A 21,072-nucleotide genomic window follows, 5' to 3' on the forward strand; every position below is an offset into this window, starting at 1 on the left:
TTTATAGTGTAGACAATCAGGACATTTTTCAAATGCAGTAGTGCATAGCTTTGAGATCAGAGTGAAATGTGCAAAGGAGATATGAGGGGCAAGTTATATTCTTCACTGACAGAGGAGGGTACTTAGAGCATGCTGTCAGAATGGTTGTTGAAACAGATACTATAGTGGTGCTTAAGAGGCGTTTAGATGGGCACATAAATATGCAGGGTCTGAAGTGGATATGGATCATGCGTAGACAGAAAAAAAAGGGTTTATTTCAGCATCATAGTCAACACAAACATTTTGGGCTGAAGGGCCTTTTCCGTGTTGCACTATTCTTTGTTAATTACCCCATTGCCATAGTGAGATACAACCTTTTGGTCACAGGACCAAAATTCTGGTTTCTTGTCCAGAAAGTAACTGACCCACTATACTCCCCTCAATGCATTTTCCATGTATGAATGACACAAAAAATACATATCATCCTTACTCTGGCCAAAAATATAGATTTCCTATCAGCATCCAAAGTTCTTAATGGACATTAAAATGGGTGAAATACCATAATTGTTCGTGAAGAAGGACTGAACATTGGCATTATTCATTGAAAGAGCACAGCTAATGAAGCAACAGAACCAAATGAAATATTTCTATGAACAATGTGCCTTAGAAAGCAGGAATGGATTCATTACATTTCATTTACAAGGCCGAATATCAATAGAAGCTCAGCTTCTTGGTTGTCTCCCCCACTTGCTTCTTCAGGAAATTTCATAGCAACGAAAGGCCAAGAGATAAATTATTTTTGCTTTCATTTCATTTCCCAAAATAATAGTCCGAGGAAGGATTTCTATTTACAGATTAAAGTCTCCAAAGTAAAAAGGGGGAAATATTTTGACAAAAGCTAATTCAAATTAAAGTCATAAGCCTTTATGTCAAAACATTGGAATGAAATAATTCTTAGCATCAGCCTTGCTTGGCTGCTGCTGAAATTCTGCTTTTGATGAGACATAGCATGGACTGGCTGAATCCATGGCTTTTGGCATCTCCCTAACTTAAATTTATTGTTTGTCCAAAGGCAATATCCCAGGCATATCTTAATCCTCAGTGAATTTAAATACAATTTAAGAGATCTTAGAACTTGTAGGCTAATTGGCTTCGTGAAAAATGTAAAGAAATTATCCCTAGTGTGCAGGATAGTGTTAGTGTATGGGATGGCCACTGTTCAGCGCAGACTTGGTGGGCTGAAGAGTCTGTTTTCACGCTGTATCCCCAAAGTCGAAAATCTTTGAAAGAAACAGAACATATATTTCCAGAGGAGAGTTTTAATCAATTATCCTTAGTTCTGAAGGATTAGACCCCTCCTCCCATCATCCTCATATGCAGCTCCTCTAACCTCATCTATTGCATGCAGTGTTCCCAACGTTGTACCCTGTACCTCAGCCTGCCGAAACATAGACTTGCCGACCGTTTCGCCGAACTCTTGCACTAAGTCTGCCAAGGCCCATTGGACCGCTCAGTTGCTAACCATTTTAACTCCACATCCCATTACCATACTAACCTTTCCATCCTGGGCCTCCTCCACTGCTATAGTGAGGCCACATGCAAACTCAAGAAATAGCACCACGTATTCGGCTTGGGTAGCTTACAACGGTATGACCATTGAATTGTCCAATTTTAGGTAGCCTCTAACAAATCCCCCTCCACTTCCTCAGCACTTTTTCCAAAGCTTCCAGTAATGGGGCGACCAGAACTGCGGACAAAATGTTGCCAAACCAAAGTCCTAAAAGCTGCTTCATGACTTCCTGACTCTTATACTTACGTCTCAACTTATGAAGGCAAGTGTCGCGTATGGCCCACCCAAAACATCACTCATCCATGAGTTACTGCAGCACTTTGTGTTCTTCTGCGTGATCCACAGTCACCTTTGACCTTGACCTTTTGTAATGCTCTCCTTCCCCGCCTCCCCTGCTGTACGTGACACAAAACATCATTCAGCCACCCCGCCATTACTACCTTTTAACCTTATCCTGCTGATCATTGGTGGTGCAGACCTGCTTAACCACTGTAATAATGTGTCACTCAGCTTTTTGGTTCCCTCTTCTTGTGCTGTGTCAATGCTCATATTCTCTGCTCCAGTGTGCAACACTTCCTTCCAACCATATTGTGATTGGCAAATAACTTCTAACCACTCCAGACTTTCTGAAGTAGCTCCAATCTGCCACTCTTGTCCCCAGCATTGAAAGCTTTTTAAATACCTTTCTAATCCAATCAATCCCTTCAACTCTTGCTGGGTGTCAGTTTTCCACCCATCTGAAGCATCTTACAATGTTTTGTTGTGTCAAAGGACCTTTCCAAGGTCAAGTTAGTCATGTTTAATAGTAAGATTAAATGAGAACTTACCAGTTTGAAGTTTGATCTTTATTTTATGAGGAGTTACGATGAGGGACTAAGTGAAGAACCCCGTTCAGCCGCACGTGCGTCAATCTTCAAAGCAGCGGTGTGAAATCACAGGTAATGGTGACTGAAGTATAATAGTAAGATAAAGAAGACTAGAACTACCAGATGACATTTATGAGAGCTGGGAGTGGAGGGCACGTAGTCCCTCATCGTAACTCCTCATAAAATAAAGATCAAACTTCAAACTGGTAAGTTCTCATTTAATCGTACTATTTTACTTCGGAGTCACGTGAGTGACTACGTGAAGATTTCAAAGCACTGTGATTTTATGCCGCAGATTCAAATCCCGGTCTCTCACTGCATCGATTGACTCGTAATTAAAATAATAAATAATGCATCAAACAACACATTGCTTTAACGAATTAACGGTTTATTTACAAAAAAACAATAGTAACCCCTCTATCCTGGGGGAAAGTATATAACTGAACTTAAAACAGAAGTGGCAAAACCCCCCAGTCTTGTAATTGGTTTATTATGAAACCTATGGAACATCAGTTCACTGGACCATCCTGTGGCCGCGAGAATATGGTCTATAGGAATGTCCATCGCCCTGGCCGCTGAAGTTGATGCCGCCCTGGTGGAATGAGATTTAAAATTATCAGTGTCAATCCCAGCGCTTACCAGCTTTAGCCACCTTGAAATAGTTTGCACCGACACCTCACTGTGCGTTTTTTTGTGGCTTATGAACAACGCTAACTCTGTTCCCCTCAAGGTTCTGGTAGCCTCAATGTAATGGGACAAACATGACACTGCACACAGGCGGGAATCCTTGGGGTATGCCGAAAATATAATCTTACACCCTGTCACCCCTATTCTACTCTGCTTGAGCAGATCATAAACATAAAAAGTGATGGCATCTGCTGATACCTCCATCCTGTCTAGCCGCAGCATCTGTAATGTCTGCACACATAAGCATAACCACCAACGCCATAAGCATACCCACCTACATGGTGAGTTTGGCTGAGACAGGTCTGTGACAGTATCCCACTGGTAAAGCAGCATTAGAACTTCACTCACATTCCAGGTAACCAAATACCTGGGCTTGGGAGGATTGGAATTAAAAACTCCCTTCATGAATCTAGAGACTAACGGATGTGTCCCCACTGCATGTAATTCTGACACCATGGGTAAATATGAAGACAGAGCTCTTCTGGCTGTGTTGATCGCACTGTAGCTTAACTTTTCATCAAAATAGAGAGTTGACAAAATTCTAGCACATCTGGGAGGCCTGCATTTTGATATGAAATATTATGCCTAGAACAGAACACCTCCCACTTTCTTATCGAAGAGATGTACTGCTTTTGGGTACTATCCCTCCAGGCCGCAGTGATAATATCCACGGTGCGCTCGGAAAGTCCTCTCCCCATGTATGGTCTCCTTGGAATCTGCAAATTAACAGATCAATACGATCATGTAAAGGATGCTGATCGCCAGTTACAGGATTCACCAGTAGGTTTTTGTGTTTGGGAACAATCATGTGAGGCTCAGTAGCCATCTCCAAAATATGAGCATACCATGGCTGAGTAGGCCAGTCGGGTACCACCAATACTCATGAAGCGGAGTCCTGCTTGATTTTTTGCAGGCATCAACTGACGAGGCAGAATAGAGGAAATACAAATATAAACATTCCACCCCAGTGCAGCAAGAATGCATCAACAGCTGCTGCCCCTGGATCTGGTTCCCATGAAACGTATTTAGGCAACTGGTGGTTTAGTCTGGATGCAAACAAATCAATATCTGGCATCCCAAACCGAGCAAGAACATTTTCAAATATATCACGGTTCAACATCCATTCTATGTTGTCATTGAATAATCGTGACCTTGCGTCTGCGACTATGTTGAATCTACCTGTTAAATGGATTGCTGAAATCCAAATGTTTCTGTCAATACACCAGCTCCAGATCTGATTAGCCAAACTATCACAAGCTTTCGACTTGACTCCACCCGTATGATTCAGATATGCTATTGCAGTAGTGTTGTCAATTTGAACCTGCACATGTACCTGACTTTTGGTAAAACAATAAGCTTTAAGCCCATAGAATGTTCCCAGAAGCTGTAAATAATTGATCCCTAGCAATGGCAGAAGGGATGCCTCATCATAATTCCATCTGCCTCCACAGCTGGAACCCATATCAGTAGCACCGAACCTTGGCCACTGACATCAGTCTGTAAGAGTATAGAAGGTGGGTCAACCAAAACCTTCTTGGAGCTAGTTGCAACATTCATATTCCACCATTGTATCTCAGAAATGACTTCTGTTGGCAACTTCATAGGCCTATCAAAATGGCCTGCATGTGCTCTCAATGCTTGTTCTTTTGCACGTTGTAATTGTTGATAATGCAGAGGCCCAAACTGCACAGCTGGAAAAACAGCCATGAGCTTGCCAATCAACTTGGCCACTTGTCTAATTGAGGGTAGTTGGTCCTCAATAAGCTTGACACACTCTTCAATTAACTGCTACCTTTTCTCACTCGGCACAGTCACTAACATGTGATCTGAGCTAATGGTGAAGCCCAAGTAATCAATAACTTTAACTGGTGTTAATTTGGATTTATCTGGATGGATAATGAACCCCAACTGCTCAAAAGTGAATTTAACAACTGACACAGATGATTCAGCTGCGTCCCGAGTGTTTCCTACAATAAAAATATCATCCAAATAGGCCATTACCACATGACCCTGAGTTTGGAGTAAGCCAATAATTGGTTTTAACAATTTGGTAAACAATCTCGGAGCTGAGGTTAAGCAATTAGGCAGTGCTTTGAATTGCCGCCATTGACTCATCCAGCTAAATTTCAGATATCTCCTATCATCACAATGAACAGACACTGAGTAATAAGCATCCTTGAGATCTATGCTTGCCATATAACATCCTTTGGAAACCAGGTGTTTAGCAGTAGAAAAAGTTTCCATTTTGAAATGTCTATACTGCACAAAAGGGTTGAGGCTCGTCAGGTCCAGAATGATTCTACACCCACCATCCTTTTTAGACCTTGGAAAAATACTTGACACAAACTCATGGGATTGACGAACCGACTTCTCAATAACCCCTTTCCTGCACAATATCTCAAGCTCTGCCTGAATCTGTATATTCCCTTTGTGTGAAAACACGAGTGTCCGACTTGGGACATGCTGAGTGGGTGGACCCACATTAGGGTAGAATTAAATCCGAAACCCCTCTATACTGCCCAGCACAAATGGATCTGATGTTATTTCTTGCCATTCCTTGAGAAACAAGTGTAACCTGCCCCCAACTTGAACATCTTCCCCACTTAACTTATTTCCTTCAGAAACAAAATCTCTTACCTGCACATTTCCTGACTGTGCTTGTTGCCCCCGGCCCCTCGTAGGGAAATTCATCTTTGCCCTTGTGCCTGTGGCAGGATACCAGGTTTGTGTGTTCGAGAATGAACGACTTGTCCCTTCACCAGTCCCTGTGATAGCACCCCGTCGATAGGGGGAAAACCTTTTGCCCATTCTGCTGCTTGATGGCACTTTGATGAGTCCCACAGTTTTTGCCTCTTCATCTAGTTCTTTGACTCGCTTTGCGACGTCCTCCCCAAACAACAGATTTGGTAACGGAATATTATTTGGTTTGCAGAGTGCTGCAAATTTTGGGTGTATGACAGGGCGTATGGCACTTTTTCTAAGGCCATTCATTTCAAAATGTGCACTGCACAAAAGCCCCAGAGCATCCTGGTGCACTTCAGTCGTGTGCCACTCGTCCAGTGTTCTGGCGAACGCAGTGATACCTGCTGCTAACAATTTGAGCACCCTCTGGAGCTTCAATTCCTGTGCCCTTACTGCAATCCCCATTTGGCCCCATTCAACATGGTTGACCACTGGCACCTTTAACAACCCACAGTTTACCGGGGTTTCATAATTTTTTGCAGTATCGTTCATAGTCAGCTCTTGGAGCTGATGGGAGAGCATATAATTAATTGTTGTAATAATAATAATTATAATAAATTTTATTTAATGGGCGCCTTTCAGACATCTCAAGGACACCTTACATAGATTAATAGGAATAAAAACATATAATCAGAATAAAATAAGTAATAAAGACATCACAGAGACACAAATTAAAAACAGAATTCAATCCAAAAACAGAAAATCAAAAACACAATGTGAAGAGAGAGCAGCGGCAGCCAAAGCGCGCCAGCATCCACTCTCTCTTCACTCTCTCTTGTAGCCAGCTCCTCTCCCAAAGGCTCCCCTGCTTCTTTTGGGACTGCGAATTTAGCAGCCAGATTAGGTACAAAGACCTCTTGCCCTTCACCCTTTGGGCTATGTACAGCCATCACCTCAGCATCATCATATGCCTGACCCAGCACACCCTCCTCCTCCATGAGGGGGCGATTATGCAGCCCTACTACAGGAGCTGCTGGCACAGGCTCTGCAGCAGCCTGGCGAGAGCTACACTCCTCCTCCCGGAGTGCATCCTTCTTGAGCAACCTTACCAACAGGCGCCCGATTTGTGAGAGCCGTGAGCAAACGGACTCTCCTGGAGGTGAAACCTCCTGGCTCGACTCTGGGTCTATAGGCCTGGCAGACTTGAATGTGGCCTTACGCCCTACCGGCGCGGCAACGCTGCTCTCAGGCAACGACTCTGCACTCGCAAGCCCCCCTGCTTGCGACAAAGTCGGCGAATTAGGCGGGCATCCGCTAACCGCACTCCCGCGGTCCTCCATACTTTTTGTCAAGGGTCGCCTCCCCTTCACCTTACTTGCTTTCTGCATCGTTACACTGGAACACAACCACCGATACAGAAAGCGGCCTCAAGACTAGGTTTTCCACTTACCTTGAGACGTTTTAAACTTACCCGCTGGAGGAGCTCTGCTGCTCCAACCAGCTGCCTGCACCAATGCATCTGACGTAATGACGCACGTGCGGCTGAACGGGGTTCTTCACATAGTCGCTCACGTGACTCCGAAGTAAAATTTGGCACTACAAAACACAAAGCATTTAAATAGTTTTGTTCACCCACCAATTTTAACTCGCATTACCATACTAACCTTTCCATCCTGGGCCTCCTACACTGCTATAATTGCTATGGACCAATTCGTGGATCATTTTAGACCAGACTTTTCAAGATTATGAAAAAATGCAAAACGGATTTAGGGACGGAAATCAGGAAATGAGGATTAGACCTTGGTAAAACATTAACACATAAAGCGTATCAGTGTTACTACATTTGAACGGTCTTCATAGTCCTACAAACATAATATTCTTGCACTGTATTGTGTAACATGTTCACAGTGAGGCACACAATTTGTAAAGGCACTATTATCTCTTTACCATAAAGATATGTTGTGAATCCTGCTTATAATCGTTCAGTCTGCCAGATAAATTTACATAATGTGCTCTGTCGTATTAAGCTGACTGAATAATTAATCATAATGAAAAAGAGTCACATACTGGAGTTTAAGAACCATTACACAGACAGAAGAAAACAATTTAAAATTAAATAGAGATGCTGCCAGGAGCAGATATTTGAAAGATGAAGAGCTTATTAAATTTCAACTTATTGACCTCATGATTCATACTTAAGTAAAATGGTATCTATCGGTGGATTGTCAGTTACATACAGATTAAGCAAGAAAACATCTAAAAAACTGTAAATCAAAAGTTGATAAGGATTTATAAAACACTCAATCCTGAGTCACAGTCAGACTAACCTATTAATAAAGGAAGAGATTTAGGCATGTCCTAGAGTCCAAATGTACAACATTTTATTGATATTAAAGTCTGATGTCGAAAGAACATTATTCCATTCAATTTTGATGAGCTATCCGTCGCAAAAGAATATTTCATCCTTTAGTAGATTTAGATGAAAACAAATTTTGAATTGAATGAAATTCATAGAAAGCTTGCTTGCACCATCTGCTGCTGGCTTTCAAAAATTACCATTTTGATACTGGAAAAATATTTAAGGAGTTTTAAATTGTATTGACCTCTTTTTGAAACTGTTTGGTCTCTAACATTCTCATCATTTATTGTCCACATTAGTTTCCAGTCAAGTGGACTGTTGGCAGCCAGCGTTTTATTTTTGGCATCCTTACCTGAATTCCAAGAGATAAAACAAGGACAAACCATGTGTAAAACCACTTCTCATTAATTTCTTAGTCTCCATTTAACATCTTCATCCAGCATTGTAGCCGGCTTCAACAATAAAGATCCATGCCAGACTGATAAACCAATGCAATATAAAGCAGCATTGACCAAGAACAAAGAACGGCTGGTGGAACGCCGATGCCGAACCCCGGCGGTGAACATCCTCCTCCTCAGCGGCCCGGACCCCCTGATCAGCCGCCTCCCGCTGCCGGAGTCTGCAGCTCCTGAGTCCGCAGGCCGAGCCGGGCAGAGTCGCAGGACCCCGCGCTGTCCATCAGCGCCGCCCGCGTTGGGAGCTCCGCAAACCGCAGCTCCAGGATGTCGGTGCAGCAGGTCCAGCACTCCAGGCTCCAGACGGCGACCCCCGGTAAGGCATCGCCAGCCCCGCGATGTTTCAGCGCTGTCCTGCCGCTGCTGGAGCTCCGGTCGATCCCGGCAGGAAAGGCCGCGCCACTCCAGGTAGGTAGGCCGCTGTGGGGGGAGGGGGGGGGGAGGACGCGACTCGAATAATAGTCGCGTCCTCACCAGGAAGCGGCTGAAGTACGGTATCCCCCGCACCGTGCCCTCTTCCCCCACATAAAAAACACCAAAAAACACAAAAAAATACACTTTAACATAACTAAATAAACAAAAAAACAAAAAGATACCGGGCTGTAGGTGGAGGCTGCTGGCACCAGCGCCACCGGAAGTACAATACCCGAGCCTGGTTTAGTAATTTTCTAAAAGCAAAAATAATTCGGATGTTAGAAATCTACAATAAAAAATAGAAGTTGGAATACTCATCAGGTTGAGCCAGCATCTGTCGAGGCAGGAACAGAGTAATATTCCAGGTTGATGACATTCATCATTTTTTTTTTAAATTACTGAATTGTGATCATAATTGATACCTCAAAATATGAATATGATTGTTGTCAAAGTCAGCATGGATTTATGAAAGGGAAATCTTGCTTGACTAATCTTCTGAAATTTTTTGAGGATGTAACAAGTAGAATGGATAAGGGAGAGCCAGTAGATGTGGTGTATCTGGACTTCCAAAAAGCCATGAATTAACAGGTTATTTTCAGAATGGCAGGCAGTGACTAGTGGGGTGCCGCAAGGCTCGGTGCTGGGACCCCAGTTATTTACAATGTATATTAACGATTTAGATGAGGGAAATAAATGTGACTTTTCCAGGTTTGCGGATGACACAAAGCTGAGTGGCAGTGTGAGCTGCGATGAGGATGCTATGAGGCTGCAGGGTGACTTGGATAGGTTGGTTGGGTGAGTGGGCAGATGCGTGACAGATGCAGTATAATGTGGATAAATGAGAGGTTATCCACTTTGGTGGCAAGAACAGGAAGGCAGATTATTATCTGAATTGTGTTAGATGAGGAAAAGGGGAGGTGCAATGAGACCTGGGTGTGTTTGTACATCAGTCACTGAAAATAAGCCTGCAGGTACAGTAGGCAGTGAAGAAAGCTAATGGCATGTTAGCCTTCATTGCAAGAGGATTTGAGTTTAAGAGCAAGGAGGTTCTACTGCAGTTGTACAGGGCCTTGGTGAGACGGCACCTGGAGTATTGGGTGCAATTTTGGTCTGCTAATTTGAGGAACAACATTATTGTTATTGAGGGAGTGCAGCATAGGTTCACCAGGTTAATTTCCAGGATGGCGGGACTGACATATGATGAAAGAATGGGTCGACAGGGCTTGTATTCACTGGAATTTAGAAGGGTGAGAGAGTATCTTATAGAAACATATAACATTCTTAAAGGATTGGACAGGCTAGATGCAGGAAACATGTTCCCAGTGTTGGGGGAGTCCAAAGCCAGGGGTCTCAGCTTAAGAATAAGGGGTAGGCCACTGAGGACTGAGATGAGGAAAAACTTCTTCACCCAGAGAGTTGTGAATCTGTGGAATTCTCTGCCACAGAGGGCAGTGGAGGCGAACTCCGCTGTATTGGATGTTTTCAAGAGAGTTAGATTTAGCTCTTAGGGCTAAAGGAATCGGGGTACCAATTTTAGATGATCAGCCATGATCATATTGAATGGCGGTGCTGGCTCAAAGGGCCGAATGGCCTACTCCTGCATCTACTTTCAATGCTTTTGTAGACTGATCATTGTAGCCTGCTGAATTTCCTAAGAATTGTTCGCTAACCCAACTTTAGCTGATTTGTCATTGTCCTAAGGCATGGTAAAACATTATATCAATGCATCTGCAATGTTTAACTATGTTCATAATTTCTCTTAAGGTAGGCACAAAATGCTGGAGCAACTCAGTGAGTCAGGCAACATCTCTGGAGAAAAGGAATAGGTGACTTTTCGGATCGAGACCTTTCTTCAGACTTATAGTCAGGGGAGAGGGAAACTAGAGATATGAAAAGGTACAGATCAGAGTCGAATCTAGTTCTGAATCGGTCAGCATTCATATCTTGGGGAACCTTTTAACATCCAGACCTTGATGCACATTATGGGTAACATTCATAATACAAGGCAATCTCGGTGAGAGATTAGCACTGCTTTTTCTAATGCGTCACAAATTTCCCAACAGAAAATTGTGATCATATAACCATATAACCATATAACCCATCATCTTGAAGGAGAAGAAGAAATATCTTTATTCAATTGATGACACTTTGATCGAACAATGTGATCTGGCCCTGATCAGTCAATTAATTAGATAGGGTATAGACAATAGACAATAGGTGCAGGAGTAGGCCATTTGATCCTTCGAGCCAGCACCGCCATTCAATGTGATCATGGCTGATCATCCCCAATCAGTACCACGTTCCTGCCTTATACCCATATCCCCTGACTCAGCTATCTTTAAGAGCCCTATCTCGCTCTCCCTTGAAAGTATCCAGAGAACTGGCCTCCACCACCCTCTGAGGCAGAGAATTCCACAGACTCACAACTCTCTGTGTGAAAAAGTGTTTCCGCATCTCCGTTCTAAATGGCTTACCTCTTATTCTTAAAATAGATCTCAAAGTAGTTCAACTCTTGACACAAACCGAGAAACCATGATGTTAAAATTTCTATTTTTCGGCCCAATAAATTGCAGATGCATCAAAAGAAACCTGTTTATGTGGATTGCAAATTACTGATGTATTCCACAAAGAATATACAGAATTAAATCAACTGAACTACATAAAAAATATATAATGTTTCTAATATTCTATAGTTAACCAATCTTTTTTCCTTAAATATTGAGAATCTGTTTGCCTGTCACATCATTAATCAAACCATCATGTCAATTAAGATGAACATTGTTGTGTATTTTGATTCCTTAGCTTGCTAATTGATTTCTACTGGTGTCAAGTCCCATACACTTTATGAAAAAATAGATATTTTTCTCATTTCCATAATCAAATATCCAATTTTCTAAAATAATTAGTTTTATATGAAAAGTACACTAAATACTCACATTAAAAATCCTTACATTGGGAAATAAGACAAAGGCCATGTTGCAAAAAGTTAAGACATATTTTGCCTCATGTGTTCGAATCATGATGCACATTTTCTGAAAATGTCTAATTTTTGAATGTTCAAAAATCCAACAAGATTTACGTAAAAGTAGAATGCTTCTAGCAGTTGGAATTTTGCCCGTTTTATGATATTTCGACTACTCTACATGTGATGGGGCTAATTTTTTATATGAATACCAAATGTCGGTAATGCCAAGCACTTTAAATGCGAACACTCTGAGAGAATACAAACCCTTCAATGTTGCTTTAAACAAGTCACAGACTCAATGTTTCAGAAGCACGCAATTTTGCCAAATTCTCATGGATGAGCAGGTAATCAAATGTCGACCTCTGCACTCCTGCAGATCATTGACTCTCTACTGTAAGTAGTATCATAACAAGTCATAGTGAAAAGGTCAATAATCAATAAACTTTCAAAGACATTAAGACCTAATAACAATAAAAATGGTTTGAGTAGGTAGCAGGTTCCCTTTCACACAATTCCATACGCTATGACTTACTTGGTTGTGCTAACCAGCTGCCTTATCTGTGGGGCCATGAATCAATAGCCCATTGTTTGTTTAGGCTCATGAAGGTATCATTCACATTTTTCCAGACATCATGGAAAACCTGTTGGAAATTGTCCAGGATAAGAGGCGGAGAGTGAATAACGTGCTAAAAAAACTTTGCATTGGCAGAAAAAGATAATGAAGAGATTAATGGAATTGAATACCAATTAATTGCCACATCTGATGACCTGCATCCTAAGATTTTGAAATATGTAGCTAAATGGAGACAGTAGACTTACTTATGATCATTTCCCATATAGACTGTGGGCAGAGGAGCTTTATTCCAGTGTTTCGTGAGCCAAGTCACAGAACTACATGAAATGTTCACATATTGCGTAAAATTATTATATAAATCACCCCTGAAACTCGTCAAGAACAAAACTTGCACATTTTTTATTAAATTAGAGAAAAATTGGAAAAATATCGGGTATTTTTAGTCCAATCAAAGCAAGTTTAACATTGAGTTGTCTGCCAGTTGGCCAATCACGCGCTTTGCTTCTGGCGAGCACACAACATGGCTGAGAGGACTTCACTGATGCCTGGTTTACTGGAGATTCCAATGAAGGATCTTTGTTGTTCTGTGGAATACATGTTGTGGAAACTTGCAGCAGGGTAATTGAATTTAGTGAGAAAAGCATTAAGAAGTCTGAAAAATGTGCAGCTAAGTGAATAGAAGTGGAAGAAAGCCTTGAAAGCAAAGTCCCTGCTGAGGTGCTGCAATACAAAGTTGTGAAACTTTGTGAATCAATTCAAACTGAAAAGGTAAGATCTAAAGTCTGAATTTATGAAAATGAATCTGTATGGACTTTAATTAATTTAATTTCACCCTTTGTAATGTGAAAAAAATGAGATTTGGAGGCTGTACATTCACTCATTCATTCACTCATTCACTCATTCATTCATTCATTCATTCATTCACATTCATTCATTCACTCAATCATTCATTCAATCATTCATTCATTCATTCAATCATCGATTTATTCATGCATTCAATCATTCATTCAATCATTCACTCATTCGCTCACTCAATCATTCATTCACTCATTCACTTATTCATTCATTCACGAAGTTGAGGGCCTAAACTATATGTATCAATAACAAGGTAAATTAAACATTTTCACTAATGCCAGCTTGTTGTAGAGTAATAAGTCTTAACCATCTAATCTCGGAGCTGCCTGCGATAACTTACCGGGAAAAAGTGCTTCGATCGCGGGGCCTATGTATTTAATATAGTGAAGCTGCGGTCTCAATTAAAAAGCAGCCAATTCGCGAACGCGGAGCCGCGGATAATCTCCGCGGGGGGGGGGGGGGGGGGGGGTAAGGCTGTACATAGTGCCGTCTGTAGCGGCCGTTTCCAGGCCCCGACAACGGGAGAAAAATGGAGGAATATTCATTGCACTTTATAGGCTACCATTGGAGTGAGAAATGGTAAGAAATGGCTGATGTTTATGTAGAAATGAATTGGTGTATGTGAACTTGAACTCGCTCACCTCTGTCAGTACTCTCCATCTAAAAACCTCTGAAAACCTCTCTCCTGTCGCTCGCAGGCCTCACTCATGTCAGTCCCTTCCCGCAAATCCTTAAATTCCGACAGCCGAGTAACCTCAATTGGTCCCTTGTTTGCGCTGTTGGAATTTAGAATTTGCGGGAAGCGGCTGACATGAGTGAGGCCGGCGAGCGGCAGGAGAGAGGTTTTCAGACAGAGAGCACTGGCAGAGGTGAGCAAGGGCTGGCAGAAGGAGCTGAGGTGGCAGCCGCTTGACACACCCGAGCTGTCCAGTCCTGGTGGCCGCTCGCAGCCCCCCGAGTTACTTCTCCCCCCATCCACAATGCGATGGCTCCACGCCCGGAGCGTCGCAGCAAGTGAGTTGCTGGCTTGATCCCCGACCCCCTCCCCAGCGGTGCTGTCCTTTTACAGCCGCTTCCCATCAGCTGCCAGCAATGAGGGATAGACTTGGCTATCACATCGTTCTTGATGTTGCTGTACTGAGGGATAGCCAAGTCTATCTTTCTTGGCTAACAACCTTACAACTTCGGCTTCCAAGACACATGTAAATTTTTGTGCCTTATTTTTGGGTAAAAAAAAGCATCTTCATTGCATGGAAATACGGTATTTAAAAACATATAGCACCAAGAAATCTACTTACCACATCATTTGTACATAAACTCCATTCTTCTCTCTTTGTTTCCGAAGATATTATTAAGATAATGGCAATCCATGTTTGAAAAACCCGCCAAGAATATTGCGCTGCGCATGCGCAGTATGCTGCTGTGCATGCGCAGCACTGCAAAGGCAGAATTTCAGCTGCCTTCAGTCCCCTGGAAATTGATGGCTTGAGACATCGTCGACGACACGTGGGTTGCACAGACCTTCACGTGTTAGATGTGCTGCGGATGAAAGGCACGGAGAATTATGCCTACCTAAGAGATCGATCTCTTAGGTAGGCATTATTCTCCCATGCCTTTAATATTTATATTTAATAATTACCATTTTATAATTTTAGTCAGGGTAGGCAGTGCCTACCTTGCCTACCCTGACGGCACGTGCCTGGAACACATAAAGCGAGCATTTAGATGTTGCAGATAATCAGAGACTGTTGTACTGTGAGCTTCTATTTAAAGAGAGTTGAAGGATAAAAATAAGGAGGTCTTCCAACAATGTACCAGTGATACTACATCTAGAATCTCGTATATTGTTGCACCCTTATTTAAATAAAGATATTTTATCATTGAAAGCAGTTCAGGGAGATATTTATAGAACGATCCTGGGTATTTTTTTTTTTTAATCAAAAAATGTATTAAATTATTAAAAGATATAATATTTACACTGTAATAAAACAAGCCAGAACCCACCACCATAATACAATACAAACATATATCCATAATAAACTACTATGCAACTATGTCACAATCCTTATTGAGGATACATTCAACACCCTGCAGAGCCCAGCGGTCCCGGAACTCCCTCAGGGTGCCCGTGGACTGGGCGTATTACCTTTCTAACCTCACTCGGGCACGGACGTAACCCCGGAAAAGGGGCAGGCAGCCGGCTCTGGTAGAGCCCTCCACTACCTGGTGCCATGACTCGCGGATGGCCAGCTTGGCCAGGGCCAGGAGCAACCCAACCAGGACATCTTCAGCCTTACCCTCTCCCCTACGCACAGGGTGTCCAAAGATGAGGATGGTGGGTGGAAAATGCAGCCAGAAGGCAAGGAGCAGCCCCTTTAGGTATTCAAACAGTGGCTGCAGCCTCACACACTCCGTGTACACGTGGTACGCAGACTCCTCCAGCCTGCAAAAGTGGCAGGTGGCTGGCGAGTCTGAACGATCCTGGGTATGGAAGGATTCCTGTGAAGAATAATTGAACAGGTTGGGTCCCCATTCAATGGCAGTTAGAAGACAAGAGGTGAACGTTGTGAAACATATAACATATAAGTCTCGAATGGGATTTGACCCCTCATAGGGGAGTTGGACCAGAAAGCATGCTCCAAGAACAGAACCATGCTCCAAGAACAGAGATAAAGAAGAATTTAATCTTTCAAAGTTTTGCTGATCATTGGTATTCTGATACCCAGAAAGCAGTGGAAATTTAATCTCTGCATATAATTAAAGCTGGGATAGATTTTTTAATCAGTCAGGGAATCAAGTTGTAGAAGTGGAGGAGACAAGCCTCTAGGGACTGAATCTTCTGTTCTTATTTCCCGGTCAAATTGTGTACAATCTGACATGACCATGGACGTTTGAGCCACTTCAATGAGAATGCAGTAATTCCGCATCTCAGAATTGCAGCATCTCCTCAGGTAGGAATAAATTAAAGCTCTTTATCAGATGCCTCATCGATGCCCAGTGCCAATTCTACAGCTCAGAAATGAATGAATTTCTAGAGTGATGTACAATAAGCAGGAAAAGGTCATTAACACTTTTCATTCCAGGAAAACACTGCAAAAGACACAATATAACTACATTTCTACAATATGTTGTATTACTCTTGGGAGCTTAAGGCAAAAATCAGGAAAAAAAGAATACTGTATAATAGGGCAATACAGTAGCCATTGGAAACTTTAATCTGCGTGTAGACTGAATAATTCAAATTAGTGGTAAACAATATGTTGAGGAAACAACTAGAGAATTTTTTTTTGAGGAAACAACTAGAGAAAATATTTTACATCTTGTTTCATCCAATGAGAAAGGATTAATTGATGTTGTTAAGGGGTCTTCAGGAAAGGAGGACAGTATTGATGTAGAATCCACCAGTGAGTCTGAAAGTGTGGTAATATATCCAATGGGATTCTTATGAGGAAAGATTGAGCAGGTTGGGTCTGTTCCATTGGCATTTAGAAGACAAGAGGAAAATCTACTGAAACGTATAGGGCTCAAATGAAATAAGGAAAGCTATCAAGATGGACACAAAATGCTGGAGTTCTTTCCTACACACGCTATCAAGATACAAAGAGAGAGTTGATTCTTGTTGATCAGGAAAGCACACTGAACGATATGGCAGCAGACAGACAATAGAAACATAGAAACATAGAAATTAGGTGCAGGAGTAGGCCATTCGGCCCTTCGAGCCTGCACCGCCATTCAATATGATCATGGCTGATCATCCAACTCAGTATCCCGTACCTGCCTTCTCTCCATACCCCCTGATCCCCTTAGCCACAAGGGCCACATCTAACTCCCTCTTAAATATAGCCAATGAACTGGCCTCAACTACCCTCTGTGGCAGAGAGTTCCAGAGATTCACCACTCTCTGTGTGAAAAAAAGTTCTTCTCATCTCGGTTTTAAAGGATTTCCCCCTTATCCTTAAGCTGTGACCCCTTGTCCTGGACTTCCCTAACATGGGGAACAATCTTCCTGCATCTAGCCTGTCCAACCCCTTAAGAATTTTGTAAGTTTCTATAAGATCCCCTCTCAATCTCCTAAATTCTAGAGAGTATAAACCAAGTCTATCCAGTCTTTCTTCATAAGACAGTCCTGACATCCCAGGAATCAGTTTGGTAACGCTTAAAGAATCAGGAATCAGTCTGGTAACGCTTAAAGAAATAGCACAATAATTTGTAGAAATATATATATTCCTTTGAGGGCAAAACAAGGAGCGGCATGGTGGCGCAGCAGTAGAGTTACTGCCACATAGTGACCGAGATCCAGGTTCGACCGAGAGTACAGGTGCTCTCTGTATGGAGTTTGTACGTTCTCCCCTTGACCTGTGTTGGTTTTCTCCGGGTGCTGTTTTCCTTCCACACTCCAAAGATGTACAGGCTTGTGGGTTAATTGGCTTGGTATAAATGTAAATTGTTCTGGGTGTGTATGGGAGAGTGTTAATGTGCTGGGATTGCTGGTCGGAGAGGACTCAGTGGGCTGAAGGGCCTGTTTCCGTGATGTATCTCTAAAACTAAACTAAAACCCTAACAAGAGAACTGGTCCATCTGTGGCTGACAGATTCAATTCCTGCAGACACAGAATCATAAAGAAATCATGAAATCATTGGTGTTATGGATCTCTGTTGGCACGCTTCATTGTGACATCTAATTGTTGGATTTGTTAGATTTTAGAATTGTCTAATATAGACAATAGACAATAGGTGCAGGAGTATGCCATTCGGCCCTTCAAACCAGCACCGCCATTCAATGTGATCATGGCTGATCATCCACAATCAGTGCCCGGTTGCTGCCTTCTCCCCATACCCCCTGACTCCGTGATCTTCAAGAGCCCTATCTAGCTCTCTCTTGAAAGTCTCCAGAGAACCGGCCTCCACCACCCTCTGAGGCAGAGAATTCGACACTCACCACTCTCTGTGTGAAAAAATGTAATAGCTCTAACAGTGCTAAAGGGACTCTGTCCAATAATTCATCACAATTCATGCTAACACGTTTTGCACTCTGCACTTCCTCCCTTCCCCCACCTCCCGCCAAACCCTCAACACTATTCCACCATTTTTCAACATAATTCCATTCACCTCATATTAACTTTTAGTTCCACTCGCACTTCATTGCTCCCACAGCACCCTCCATCCTTGTTGCAAAGCTCCTGTCAGCATCATATCCAGCCACTAAGCATAATTGGATGATAGAGACCATAGTTCCCAATGATTACGCTGAACAATAAGGAATTAGCTGCAGGAATTATATTTCATCTCAAAGCAGCTAAAATAAAGGGAAGAAATAAGGGGGAAAAGCATGTATGGTAGGTAGGTAGCTATGATTATACCACTATGAATAATAATGTAATTAATTTATAATTAGGATGAATTAGCCATTTCTTTTGCAGGAATTAATTTATTGAGATGTTCATAAAAAGATTCCTGTGTTCATATGTAGGAAGGAACTGCAGATGCTGATTTACACCGAAGATGGGCACAAAATGTTGGAGTAACTCAGCGGGTTAAGCAGCATCTCTGGGGGAAAGGAATAAGGTACTCAAAATGTCACCTATTCCTTTTCTCCAGAGATGCTGCCTGATCCACTGACTCCAGTATTTTGTCTATACTCCTGCATTCATGATGGCCAGCAGATGGCGCTATCCACGACAAAATAGAGCAGCACAGCCAAGCTGATCCATCTGCCGAAGCAAAGCTTCAGCAGGGGAGACCTGGCAAAGATTTTCTCAGTGTTGAATTCCAGTTAGATTAACCCAGCAACAGAATGGCACTAGGAAAAGCGTCAGAACGCAGCAGGATCTTTAGCAAAAAGGTTGGACTGAAATAAGACTGCACTTTGGAAACATTCAGGTATTCAACATCTCCTGAATGCACACCTATAGAAAGTCAAGTCAAAGTCAAAGTCAAAGTAAACTTTATTGTCAATTCAAATAATGCAACAAGTAGTTACACAGAGGATTGAAATTGCGTTTCCCCATACTACAAATGTGCAAGTAATATTTATAACACAGACAGACTATATACCAATAAAAATAGACAATGGACATATACATTATATAAATTTTAAGGTATGTTATTAAGGTGCAATAATAAAAGGTGCAATATAGAAAAGTTCAAATAGCATACTGCAGACATTGAGTTAAAGTTATTTTGACAGTCAGTAGTTCTTTGTTTGTGTAATGTTCATGGAATTTTCTTGAGTGTGTTGAGTAGTCTGATGGCCTGAGGAAAAAGCTGTTTTTGAATCTGGTGGTTTTGCTCCGCATGCTGCGGTAGCGCTTGCCGGATGGTAGGAGGGTGAACAGTTTGTGTGCTGGGTGGGTGGTGTCTTTGATGATATTGGTTGCTCTCTTGCGACAGCGAGATGGGTATAAGTCCTGGATTGCTGGTTGGGGTGATCTGGTGATCTTCTCCGCTGTCCTCACCACTCTCTGTAGGGCCTTCTGGTCAGCAGCAGAACAACTGCCATACCAGACTGAGAGACTGCTGGTAAGAATGCTCTCAATGGCACCCCTGTAAAAAGTGGTGAGGGCAAAAGGGGGGAGGTCGGCTCTCCTCATCCGTCGAAGGAAGTGGAGGCGTTGCTGTGCTTTCTTGACTAGGGAGATGGTGTTGGTGGACCATGTCTGTAATGTGCACTCCCAGGAACTTGGTGTTTTTCACAGACTCCACTGCACTACTGTTGATGGTGAGTGGGGTGTGTGCTGTCTGTTTCTTCCTGAAGTCCACAGTTATTTCTTTTGTTTTATTGACATTGAGTTGAAGGTTATTGATGTCACACCAGTTGATGAGTTGTTGTACCTCCTCTCTGTAGGCTGAGTCGTCATCGTGGCTGATGAGACCCACCACTGTTGTGTCATCTGCGAACTTGATGATGTGGTTCGAATTATGCTTGGCACAACAGTCATGTGTCATTAGCGTGAACAACAGAGGGCTCAGCACACATCCCTGTGGGACCCCCGTGTTCATGATGGTGGTCTCTGATGAGTTTTTGCCAACTCTTACTGTCTGTGGCCTGTCGGTGAGGAAGTCCAGTAACCAGTTGCATAGTGGGGTGCTGATGCCTATTCCGCCGAGTTTATTCACCAGGTGTTGGGGGGTGACTGTGTTGAAGGCGGAGCTGAAGTCGATGAACAGCATCCGCACGTAACTGTTATTGTTCTAATTGAAAGATGAATTAGATAGCAGAAGCATTCACATCAGCACTGCTATCATTGAAGCAATTTAAGGATGCATGAACATTGTCACTGTTGTGTTGGTTTTAAATGATGAATGGGAATTTAGGGAATGCTTGACCATAAATGACCAAGACCCAATAAATAACCAAGGCCCAAGGACCATTCCGATGATCAAGTTGTTTGGTTTTTATTATCTTGGCATTTGTATGATATAAATTATGAGGAAATTGTTGACTAACTATAACAATAATCACTCACAAATAGACTGTAACAGGTAAATTGGAGGTGAGAAAAATACCAGTATAGTTTGCAGAAACTTAGGTCAACAATGACCTGCTCTTCTTAAGCAGTGCCCCACGATGTAGAGTTCTCAACCTCTTATTATGCTTCCTTTACGCTCATGATGGTGCTGCCAAATTCTGCTCTATCTCCATTAATATGTTTACAGATGACACCTCT

Source organism: Leucoraja erinacea, chromosome 11, assembly GCF_028641065.1.
Source record: "Leucoraja erinacea ecotype New England chromosome 11, Leri_hhj_1, whole genome shotgun sequence".
NCBI classification, from domain to species: Eukaryota; Metazoa; Chordata; class Chondrichthyes; order Rajiformes; family Rajidae; genus Leucoraja; species Leucoraja erinaceus.